We start from the raw sequence: 13,425 nt of genomic DNA, 5'->3' as shown, positions 1-13,425 counted from the left end.
TCAGTTACAACTTTACGATACTTTTTATAGTCAATCTAAATCACTTCAAGGTGCCCATTTGGCTAGTTGCATGAAAAAATCTGACAACACAAATGTCAAGACACACCAAAAGAAACCTCGTGTAAATATGTGGTCTTATGTGATTAATATCAATGGTCTATAACTAAAAGTGTGCCAAAAGCTTATTTTATTATTATTTCAAATTTCAGTGAAACGTGTCACAATTATTCAGTCAAAAATCTTAGAATGCTTAGACTTTGAAGAGAAACGTGGCTTACATAAAAAAAGCCCTCATAAACTGACTGAGGATGTCATTGACTTTATGGGATCTCATTTATCATCTATTCCACATGACAAAAGCCATTATTGTGCAGAGAAAACATCCATTTTGTATTTTGAAAACCCAGAATTGGGCGTGAAAGACCTTTATAGAAGTTTTCAAGAATATTATCAAGACAAGACCGGGCGGAAACTTAAAATGTCCTATGTGCATTATTTTAGAACTTTTAAATTTCATTTCAACTATGGATTTAGGGCTCCTAAGACAGATTTTTGTGATTTCTGTTCTGAAAGTGTGGAGAAACTGAAGCGAAACCCCTTAGATGAGTGTAGAGTTCAGTTCGAACTACACAAAAGAAAAATAAAGAGGCGGCAGTACTGGCGAAACATTACATTGAACAGTCAAAGACAGATCCTACTCTGGTAGTCTTATAATTTGACTACGGTCAAAACTATCCTATCCCCAAACTCAACCTAAACAGCCAGTTTTACAAAAGAATGTTGTGGCTATATGCTTTTAATATTCACAATCACAAAGATGATTCATCCTATTTCTATTGTTTTATGGAAACACAGGCAAATAAGAATGCCAATTCTGTTGTGTCATTTTTGTTCCACTGTTTAAACAAAATTTTTGTTAAGTATCCTGATGTAAAAAATATAGTTCTATTATCAGACGCAACAGGTGGCCAAAACAGGAATGCAACTTTACTTAAGTTTTGTTCTTGGCTTTCAAAAATTCGTAAGGTTACAATAACACACCTTTATCCTGTTAGAGGCCATTCATTTTCACAGTGCGACAGGAACTTTGGGATAGTGCGCTCTAGTATTAAGAAAACAGAAAAGATTGGAACTGCAAAACCTTGGCTAGAAGCCATTGTAACATCAAGACAGAACCCTTGTAACTTCGAGATTTTAATGGACCGATCTATTATAAAAGACTGGGAGACAGCCTTGGCTCCTTCTATTCATGAAAAATTTACCATCATGAAGTATGTGATGATAAAGTTCAATCCAAATGGAACAATCCTCACTTCTAAAAACTACCACCCAGCATTCACTCCCTTCCAGTATATGAACAGAGTGAGCATTGAAAAATTAGAAGAAGTTCAACCTTTGACAGTTCCTTTTCCAGAAGTCAGTGAGGCAAATATTAAGGATGTGAGAAGTTTGTATAAACATTTGGACATAGATAGCGCTGAATGGCTTGAGTGTATGCTTAACGAGAGACAGTAAATGAGGCTACTTTAATATCTTTTCCTTTCAGATTTCAAATCAATGTATTGTTTTTTAATAGACCTTAGTATAGTATACATAGTATACATAGTATACATATTGGAACATTTATAATGTTATTTTCTGTCTGAATTGTATAAAAAAAGTTTTCTAATATAGCCCGATGTTGATTTATAGTACTTTGTTATGATCAATAAAGGAATAGCTGTGTAATTCTAAAAGATGTTAAGTTAATATATTTATTTGTTCTACCCATGATCTCACAGTACAGTTTGTTGAAAATAACCTTAAATCACACAAAATAAATGAAAGTTAGAATAATTTGCACCAAAAAAGTCTATTTCCGGAAGAAGGGCACATAGCACTCATATTTAGACATTTAACTGTATTCATAAATATATTACATACTACTAAAAGAGTTTAAAAAACTGTAGCTAAGGTTATATAAATTATGTAAAATATTATCACACAAACAACTTCATAAACGTGATTAAGTTAAATAAAACTTAATTTTAAATTGGGTTTTTCTCAAAACCACCATTTTTGCTATGTGCCCTTTGTCCGGAAATGTCCTCAATTGTACCTCCAGGTTCTATTTGTTTATTTTTGTGAAAAGACAGTTTGTTTCCTTTCGATAGGGCTTTTCATTCAGTCATTTGTTTCGAGCTTCCGTCATAATGTTGTATAATCCGTGTATATTAATATTATACACGGATTATACGACATTTGACAGAAGCTCGAAATAAATAACAATCGATGAAAAGCCCTATTCAGAGGCGATACACAATCTTCAGACAGCTGTTTGTGCCTTGCGGCGTCCTCAGTGGAGCTGCTACACCTCTAGTCTCTCTGAGGTGTGCACGCGAGAGGAATAATTAAAACGATCGAAAACATCTACCAGAACAACACAATAAAAGTAAAAGTAGGAGTAGAAGATGAACTAACTGACCCAATTGAAGCTGGCAATGGGATATGACAGGGGGATTCCTTTAGTCCTTTATTTTTTAACCTGATCATGGATGAAATAATAAAAAAGTAAGAACTAAAAAAGGACACGAAATGGGAAAAAACAACTTAAAATAATCTGCTATGCAGACGATGGAATACTAATCTCTCAAAGTGAAGATGATTTACAACGTATGCTGCCAGTGCCGGTTTAACCTAACTTCGGGCCCTGGGCGCTGGAGGTTTAGGTGCCCCATTCATTGCTATTCGTTGTCAGTTTTTTAACAAGAAAACAGATGCATTAACTATAAAGGTTTATTGTAAAATTCATAAAATAATTTTTTTAACTAGCAAGAAGAATAGCAAACGTAAAAAATAATCCCGGGCCTGCGTAGTTCAGGCGGTAGTATGCTTGACTCGCGTGCTGGTAGCAGTGGCGGCTCGTATAACTTTAGGAAGGTAGTGCCAGAATCCGGGCAGCTGCCTAAATTTTTTGTGGCGGTTTTACGATATGGTCAAAAAGGATATAAAATATAAATAAAAAAAAAATATCGATTCTTATCTACCTGTTCATTATGTTTAATTAGAGTATCACGATAAGCTGAATTTAATTGGGTTTTTATATTTAACTTACCAAGCATTGAAAAGCTAAAAACGTTATTCATGTGCACTTTAGATTTTTCATGGGATTTCAATTTCTCCCATATATGTACAAGATCATCGGTGCCTTTGTTTGACCAAGTCTCGTCACCTCCAAACAAAACGCATACAAAACAGAAGAGTTTATTAGTTTGTTCGCAACCACACAACCAGCTATTTTTATCATAAATAATTTTATTAAACTTACGACAGCGAAGTTTTTGTCCATTTCCACTTTGTTTTTCAATTTTTAAATCGGGTAAAGGCCGACCGAGTTCTTTAATTTGTAGTTTTTTTTCTAACGAAAAACCACCAAAAGAGTTTTTTAATATACTAATTTGATTCATTGTCAATAAATAAATTAAACGTAGAAAATAATCAAAATATTATTTTTATACCTACGACACCCACGATCACAACGCACTAACTAATAATTACAAATTAAAAAATATAGTAGAGTATAAACACAAATATACAATACAGTAGTAGACAATAAACACAATAGCGTCAAGCGAACGCGTAAAGAAACTAGAAATATGTAGATCTAAAACATTGTATCTTAAGATCCACTAACTTCCTTTTCGAGATTTCGAGCCTGGCACGGAGACTCCAATTTAAACGTATGTTAAAAGTGCAATACCGCTCTCTCTCTGTCACTTACACAGGATGCTCATACAATCTTTCTCTTTTCTCACGAGCCACTATGCCGTTTGGCACTGGGATTTTTATGATTTTCATCCTTTATCCGGTCATCTGTGGGTGGCCAGAGTCGGTAGATTTGCATTGCGCTACACAGTTGCCAGATTTGATATAATTTATAAAAATAAAGAGAAATATTCACAAAAAAAATAAACAGGCATTAAAATGTTTTTAAGATAAAAAATATGTTTCTGCATAGTTAGCAAGGTAGTGCCATGGCTCTATGGCACTACCTCACGGGCCGCCACTGGCTGGTAGGTCGGGGTTCAAATCCCAGCGTCGGCAAGAACAACTAGACATTTTTAAAATGTCTATAGGCCCCAGGTCGACTTAGACTTAAATAAAATGCGTACCTTGGGTAAAACCAGGGGTAATAATAGGCGGTTGAAGCGTAGCACTGGCCCTGTTACCCTCCTTGTATACCGTAGGCCCTAGATATAGCAGACTACGCTGCCATAATCCCAAAGCCGCGTCAGCGGTATAAAACGGGAGACTATTATTATAAAAAATAATCCAAAAAATTCATTTAAAAACATAAATCAAAAACAGAAAGTTTCACAAAACAACACATGACAAACAAAAACATATTCTAAAAGATACATAAAGACAAAAATTAGATCACTTTTTTCTTGATTTGGCATTCGTAAACTGCCATATAATATTATCACAATTCAGTTTCTCCAGTTCTTCATTCTCTATATACAATAGTGATAATGCATCTACGTTTTCTTGACCCAAATTTGACCTTAAATAGGTTTTTATTCTTTTTAAAGCCGAAAAAGACCGCTCGCCTGACGCATTAGAAATTAGTATCGCCAAATGAATTTGCAGTTAAAATATTGGAAAAAGTTGCCTTTACATCCTGGATGACATCAAATTTTTCATAAAATGTATGTTTATTTAAATTTTGGCATAACTTTACAAAATGGGTAATTTCATTATGCAAGTTCTCTTTGGTTTCATCAACATCTTTTTTATATTTCTCTCATAAAGTATTAATTGACGTCATGACTTCTTCTTTATCTAGCGTAAAAGAACATCTAAAAGCTGATGTTACATCCTTGTAGCATTCAATTCACTTTAAAAGATCTCGAGTAATATTGTCGCATATAACATTAAATACTTTAATTCTGAATATCTCTTGCCCCTTTAAAATGATTTGACTTTCACCTGCTTCTTCGAAAAATGTTTTTATTTTCTTTATTCTTTGAAGGCCAGTTGTATAGTAGATGTTTGAGATATCCTCGCCTTCGCAAAAGAAAGTTTTCACTTCTTGTTCAATTTCGCTAAACTTATATTTTACGTCTCCAACAAAGCTCAAAAGAGATGCCATTAATTCTACCCCAATTGACACGTTCTACGTTTAAGTCCACAGTTTCTAACGTTTTGCTTGTTGCATTCACTCGTTCCAAAATTCTTGCCCAAATCAGTGTCAAAAGAGCTGTCTCAAAGGTATCCATTTTATTGTACAGTGCCTTGGCTTCACTTCTATCTGCTGATTTTTCATCTCTATTATTGCTTAACTGAAAAAAATATGTTTGATGGATCCGTAGTTTCTAAATAATGCATTTACAGCGTCAAATCGGGCGGACCATCTAGTTCCAATTATTCTTTTTACACATTTGCCGCTTTCTTTCAGTAAAGCCACCTTTGAGGAGAAGCCGAAAAAAACGTGTAGATACTTTGAACAGTTCTGAAATAACTAGTTGCTTCCAAGCTGGATTCACATGCAAAATTCACTACAATTCGAGACATCTTTCTGACAACTTTCTGTAGTTTTTGGAAAAGGGCACCGCCACAAACATTGAAAAGGGGCCCCTGTGGGGCTAGGCTACGCCACTGTGTATAGACGTGAAGTTAGGTAACAATAGAACATAGGCGTTTGCAGTGTATTGGCGTATCTGTGTATGAGATTATTTTCGGAAAATATGTAGATTATTTAGCGACTTTATTTTTTTATAAAATAATTAAAAGAAACGGGCCCCTCCGGGACCCGGGCCCCTGGGCGCCCGCCCCATGCGCCCAGTGGATAAACCGGCACTGTATGCTGCACCATTTTAATATAACCGCCAGAAAATTTAACATGTTAATTTCTCCAAAAAAGACAAAATGCATGGTTATAACAGCAAATCCAATAAGATGCAAATTGGAGCTGGAGGGTCAGATTAGGCCAGGGTAATAAGACAAAAGTATACCCTGTTCGTGACACTTCAGGAGCCAGGGTACTGAAGCGTTTTTTCGACAGATAATACCTATAGGAACAAATTGTAACTATTTCCTGCGTAGGATCTGGCGGCCATTTTTATTTATAAACAATTAACTGTCAAAAATTGGCATTTTCCTCTTTTTTTTTCAAATCAACGGAAAACAGTGAAACTTATGATTTTTTTAGTACAAATACCTTCGAGATTATGGAAAAAGCTTTAAAATGACGTATTACAAAGTTTGACATACTCATTTATTGTTAATATAATTGTGAAAAAAGGTCGGAATTGCAAAAAAATTATTTTCGCAATAACTGTTGCAAAAATTAGTGTACAGCTTTGAAACTTTTGTCAAATGAGGGTTCTTTGGTGCTTAATATGTGATAAAAATTTCAAAGCGATTCATTCAATTGTTTAAATTTTATTGAAATTGTTTATCCCAGAGAGCATTTTTTTCGCAATAACATAAGTCAGAAAAAAATGACGTTAAAACCATTCCACAGGTGGCAAATGAAAGAGCATGAGCTACATTTTCAACATGGTTTAAAAAAGTGAATGAAAAATGCATTTATTAGTAATAAATAATTTTGCAAATGTATCGTCAATTTTTCTTTATAAACTTTTTGAATAACTTTTTCCAAAAAAATTAATTTTTTTACCCTGTTTTAAGTGTACAACTACCAAGTAATGTTATTTATATCGTAATTGATAAAAAATTGTGATAAATATATATAATTTCTTATACGAGTATAACAAAATAAAAAGTTTATAAGGAAAGATTTACGATACTTTTGCATAAGTATTTATTACTAATAAAGGCATTTTTTATTCACTTTTTTTTAAACCAAGTTGAAAACATAGCTCATGCTCTTCCATTTGACACCTGTGGAATGGTTCTAACGTCATTTTTTTCTGACTTATGTTATTGCAAAAAAATGCTCTCTGGGATAAACAATTTGAATAAAGATGAAAAAGGGGGTTCGAGGCAGGTTTTGTTTATATTTGATTCAGAGTTGGACCACCATCTCCATATAGCTATTTCAGCATCCTTATGCGTCTTCAGTGAAGCTCAGAAGTCACAACAAGTCAATTTGAATAAAATTTAAACAATTGAATGAATCGCTTTGAAATTTTTACCACATATTAAGCACCAAAGAACCCTTATTTGACAAAAAATTTTAAGCTGTACACTAATTTTTACAACACTTATTGCGAAAATAATTTTTTTTTGCAATTCCGACTTTTTTCGCAATTATATTAACAATAAATGAGTATATCAAACATTGTAATACGTCATTTTAAAGCTTTTTCCATGATCTCGAAGATATTTGTACTAAAAAAACCATAACTTTCCCTGTTTTCCATTGATTTGAAAAAAAAGTGAAAAATGTCATTTTTTGACACTTAATTGTTTTGTAAATAAAAATGGCCGCCAGATCCTACGCAGGAGATAGTTACAATTTGCTCTTATAGGTATTATCTGTCGAAAAAACGCTTCAGTACCCTGGCTGTTCAAGTGTCATGGAAAAAAACCTTATTACCCTGGACTAGATAATAGAACAAGTGATGAAGTTTAAATACCTAGGCATCACACTATCTAGCTATGGATATACGGTATGAGAAGTATCACAGTACTACATGAAATAAGAAAAACAGCAGAAGAAAATAGTCTTGATATGGTTTGCATTTAAGAACCATACACAAGACTAGGAAAAATTCAACACATGCCAATTAATGCACAATGTGCAAGCATAGGAGAAAATCCAATGGCGGTAACCGTATTATTCAATAAAAATATGAGACTTCTAATTCTAAAACAATTTAGTGATCGACACTGTATCTGTGTAGAATTGCTAACAAAAGCAGGTAAATTTATCATAGCTAACCTATATTGTCAGTTCTGTGAAGATATTGATGAATACGTGGAAAAGATAAGAGCTATATTTATAACGTATAGAGAGGAAAAAGTTATAGTTGTAGCAGACGTAAATGCAAAATCAATATTGTGGAATTCAACTCAAACAGATCAAAAAGGATTATTAGTAGAAGATATGATTAATGAACTAGAGTTGATAGTACACAATAAACCAGGAAACCCACCAACTTTTCAAAACAGAGCTGGTGCGGCTAGCAATATAGATATAACAATATCAAATGTTGCAGTAGCACACCCAGTTAAGGATTGGAAAGTGATGGAGCATGCAACAATAAGTGATCACAACCTTATAACTTTCAATCTTAATAACCTAAATCCACGTAATACGGAAATATCTTCGGTAAGATACAATATACGTAAAGCAAATTATGAACTATTAAAGTCTGAGTTTCGACCACCTTGTCTGGTACAAAGGGGATCTAATATAAATATTGCAACAAAAGAATTAACCAAACAAATTAAAAAAGCAATGGATATAGCAATACCAAAAATAAAAGAAAATAGTAAAGTAAAAAACTCAGCCTGGAAGGAAAACCTCACAAGAATGAGAAGCAGAGTTAGATATGCGCGAAAGCGATATCAACGATGTGGTATCTATCTTGAGAGGCAAATCCTTCTAGGTGAATATAGAAGACTAAAACAAGAATATAAACAAGAAATAAAAATAACAAAAGCTAAAAGTTGGGAAACCTTCGTATCAAGACACTTAGAATTAGATATGTGGGGAATACCATATAAAATAGTTTCTAAAAAAATTAGATGTCCGACAATGCTTTCTACTTTAAAAAAAGAAGATGGAACATTTACAGAAAGTTGGGAAGAATCGGCCGAAACATTACTTAATGTATTATTACCTCCAGATAAATTAGAAGGAGAAACAGTAGAACAAAGAAATATAAGAGAAGAAATGATACAAGAATACCAAATAGAAGAAGAAAGAGAAATAGAGGAATTCACAGAAGAAGAAGTATATGAAAGTATGAGAGAAATGAAAAGAAAAAAGGCACCTGGACCGGATAATATTCATGTTGAAATACTTCAAGCATTGTCGGAACAAATAATTCCAGTACTAACATCATTATATAATGAATGTCTTAGACAAAGAAGGTTTCCCAATAATTTTAAACAAGCAGAAGTTATAATAATACATAAAGGGGAAGATAAAGATCCTGCCTTACCGAAATCATATAGACCGGTATGTTTATTGAATACAATGGGAAAATTACAAGAAAAATTACTATGTAAAAAATTAAATCAAATAAGAACAGAAATTGGACTACATCCTGGTCAGTATGGTTTTAGGAAAGGTAGATCAACAGAAGATGCAATAAATAAAGTATTTGAAATAGTAAACGAAAGCATAAAAAAGTATGTTTTAATGATCTTTATAGACGTGTCTGGGGCTTTTGACAATCTTTGGTGGCCGTCATTCTTTGAAAGACTTCGAAGAATGAGATGTCCAAAGAATCTGTACGGAAGTCTCAGAAACTACTGTCAAGACAGATATGCAAGCCTAAGCTGTCCAACAGGAAAAAAGACAAAACATATCACAAAAGGATGTCCACAAGGATCAGTTTGTGGACCTATGTTCTGGGATGTAATGCTAGAGGAACTGTTGGAACAATTGACTATAGATCCTGAAGTGCTTGGAAGCATAGCATATGCAGATGATTTGTTGTTGATCATAGATGCAAACTCAAGAAGAGAATTAGAAAATAAATCAAATGAAGTGTTAATAAGAGTAAATGATTGGATGAATAAAGTAAAATTAACAATATCAGATTCAAAAACAACATATAGTTTAATAAAAGGAAATTTAGAAAGAGATCCAATTATAAAAATTAGAGGGAAAACAATAAAAAGAAAAATGGAAACAAGATATTTAGGTATTATAATAGACGAACAAAAATTATTTACAAAACACATGAATTGTCTGTGAAAAGGCAACAAAGATCATGCATAGCATTGCTAGTCTAGCACAGAAGAAATATAGAATTTCGTTCCGACAGATGAGAATATACCTAAGTACAATACTTGCATCAATTGTAGGATACGGTTCAAATGTATGGGCACATAGATTAATAAATAAAAAAAACGCAGAAAAATTAAATAGAGCTCAGAGAGGATTTCTTGTAAGAATGACGGGAGCATTTGGAACAACTGCAACACAGGCACTCACAGTTTTAACTGGAGTAATGCCAATGCATTTAGAAACACAAAAAAGAGCATGTAATTATTGGCTAAAAAAAAGAAAAATATGAAAAAATAATACAAATAATAGGATTAGATATAAGAAATAAAAGAGAATTAAAAGAAATAATAAATAGAAAAAGACAAAATGAATGGGAAAATTCAACAAAATCTAGACGTTTATACAATTTTATACCAATATTAGAAAACTTTATTACTAGAAATTTTATACCATATATTCGAATGGACGGATACCTGTCTGACAAATGCACTTTGGAGAAGGGAGTACGCCAAGGATGCGTTTTATCTCCCTTATTATTTAACATCTATTCGGAGTTCATAATGCGCAGAGTCTTGGATGGTTGGGAGGGAGGAGTAAACCTAGGTGGTGTTAAGATATCTAACTTGCGTTTCGCAGACGACACTACACTTCTAGCCTCTACTCCAGAAGAAATTATTGAATTATTAAAAAAACTCGAGGAAGAAAGTGCTAAATTTGGACTCATGGTTAACTACAACAAAACCAAAATCATGGTTATTGATCGCCAACAACAGTTTCCTGAAACCCAAACTATTGCGGGATGCGAGGTAGTCTCATCTATGATATATCTTGGAGCTCTAGTTAACAACACAGGCAGTTGTGAACCCGAAATTAGAAGACGCATTCAACTAGCAAGAGCAGCAATGAGTGAACTAAACGGGGTCTGGCGTGATCGTCACATTACTATGACAAACAAAAAGAGACTCGTTTCAACTCTGGTCTTTTCCATATTTTACTATGCATGCGAGACATGGACAGTCAAAGAATCAGATAGACGACGTATAGACGCCTTTGAAATGTGGACATGGAGACGCCTGCTTCGAATTCCATGGACGGCTCGCCGTACAAATGTCTCGGTTCTGGATGAAATTAAACCGGATCAGCGTCTCTCCAGTACCGTTTACGCTAGAATTTTAAAGTTCTTTGGTCATATCCATCTGAGTGATCACAAAATGGAGCGGTTGGTGGTCCAAGGAAGGCCTCAGACTCAACGCCAACGCGGAAGATCTCCACAGCGATGGGCGGACATTACTAAAAAGCTTCTCAACAAACAGTATACTGAGGCAATACATGTAACTGATGACCGCGACCAGTGGAGAAATATTATCAATCAAACTGTCCGAGCTGCTGAAGCCCAATTATGAACCACAACACATCTACTAAGATGTTAATGACTATGATGATGATTAGAAAACATTCCAAATTATTTTAATCCAAAACAAGGTTTAATACAATTTTTAACAGGACATGGACCGTACCCAACATATTTGGAAAGATTTAACTTAAAAGATGATGCATATTGTGAATGTGGAGAACTAGGTACACCAGAACATATAGTGTTACATTGTGAAAATACTATAGAAAATGAAGAACACAGAGAAATGAGAAGAAGATTAGAAAGAATTGAAATAAGAGATATATTACAAAATGAAGAATATTTTGAAATATTAAACAATCTCACACAAATAATATCTAAAAAACAACAAGAAATCTATAATAATAGAAGAAGACAACCAATAATCCAACCCTGATGAAGTTGAGTAAGATAAAGTTAAAATAAATAAAATAAAATATAAATTCAAAAATAGATATTTACAATTATAATAATAATAATTCAATATAAAATAAATAAATAAAAATAATAATTCAATACATAATTCATGAAATTAAAAAAAAACTACCAACTCTCTTCTGAAAATAGACTTTCTTTATAACTTAGAAGGGAGTTGATAGTACCAAAAATATTTTAAATTGTTTATTTAAATTTGTTTGTTATACGTAATTAAGAGATTATGGCAAATTGTTATTTTAAAAATAGATTTAGTAGGTTGAGTAAAAAATGTAAAAATATATAAAAAAAATATCTGTAATCCCATCAGGAAAAAACGACCTGGATTAGTCACTAGAGGCCAGGTCATATGTATAAATAATAAAAAAAAAAAAATATCTAGCTACGGAAGGCTCGAAACAGAAGTGGAAGATCAAGCGAATAGACCAAATAGAGCCGCAGGTTGCCTGAATGACACAATATGGAGAAATAAAAATATCGGAAAAGAAATTAAAGGCAGAATTTACAAAACAGTCATCACGCCAATAATAACATACGCGGCAGACACACGACCTGACACAGAGGGGACAAATAAATGGCTCGAAACAGCGGAGACAAAAACCCTTCGAAAAATCGATGGTAAGACCCTATGGGACAGAGCTAGAAGTACAGATATACGACGAAGATGCAAGTTGTATAACATTAATAACTGGGTAAGAAACAGAAGAGTAGAATGAAATGACCACATAAGCCGAATGACAACAAATAGAGTAAGGGCAGCGAGGGACGGTTCCCCAATAAGAAGACGATCAGTGGGAAGACCACGAAAACGACGAAACGACAACTTACTAGGGGCACCTTAAAAAAACAGAGAGAATCATGTCTATATAAAAGAAAGAAGAAGAAGAAATTTATGGTCTACTTTCAGCTAGTTATCCAAGGGAAAATAGGCAGCAGACGGGGTCCATAGAGGAGGAGACACTCATGGCTCCAAAACTTGATGCAATGGTTCGGATTGTCATCTGCCGACCTATTCAGATCTGCCGTAATCAAAGTCAAAATACCCATGTTAATTGTCAAGGTTCTGAACAAACAAGGCACATGAAGAAGAAGAGTTTCTGGTCATGCTCAATTTATTTTGTTTACCAACAAGTCAAATTTTCCAAACAGATACCTCAACTATAACAAGATCCATCTTTTATTAAATCACTTGCTAATAAGATACTTTCTTCTCAATTATTGCATTCTAAAGAGATATTAAAATATCTTTTGTATGCCATAACCTGTTATTACAGTTTATTATTAATAACAAATTAGAAGAAACTAAAAGTTAGCACGTCGTTCAGTTGAAATGATGTCAACTGTAAGACGGTTATTATGACATGCTCTTCGCCATTATATCTTACATAATAATTTTATAGCCTGCGCTGCTTCATTTCATAAAATCATAAAAAGAACCGCTCATTATTTTAGTTCTTGAACGAAAACGCACATTGCCTTGACGCATAACTAGGTACCCATTTAAATGGTCTGGTTGGTTCTTGCACAAGTGATTGTTAAGGTTCAACGATTTAGCAATATATTAATTTATTATATCTGTATGTACAGTATGTTAGTGATGTAACTTACTTAGTGGTGTTTGGAATTGTAGACAAGAAACAAAGACCAATACAAGACTAAAAACCTTTAAAAGTATGGTTTTGGTTCT

At 33.5% G+C, this 13,425-nt stretch overlaps 1 protein-coding gene across 1 annotated transcript in view; it reads left to right on the top strand.

The window, feature by feature from the left end:
• The window catches only part of LOC114333082 (uncharacterized), a 94,149-nt gene that overhangs the window by 25,150 nt on the left and 55,574 nt on the right, over positions 1–13,425 (top strand). The window lies entirely within an intron of this gene.

This window comes from Diabrotica virgifera, chromosome 7 (assembly GCF_917563875.1).
Source record: "Diabrotica virgifera virgifera chromosome 7, PGI_DIABVI_V3a".
Taxonomy (NCBI): Eukaryota; Metazoa; Arthropoda; class Insecta; order Coleoptera; family Chrysomelidae; genus Diabrotica; species Diabrotica virgifera.
The sequence above is the reverse complement of the archived record's forward strand: the minus strand, read 5'-3'. Positions and strand labels throughout refer to the sequence as shown.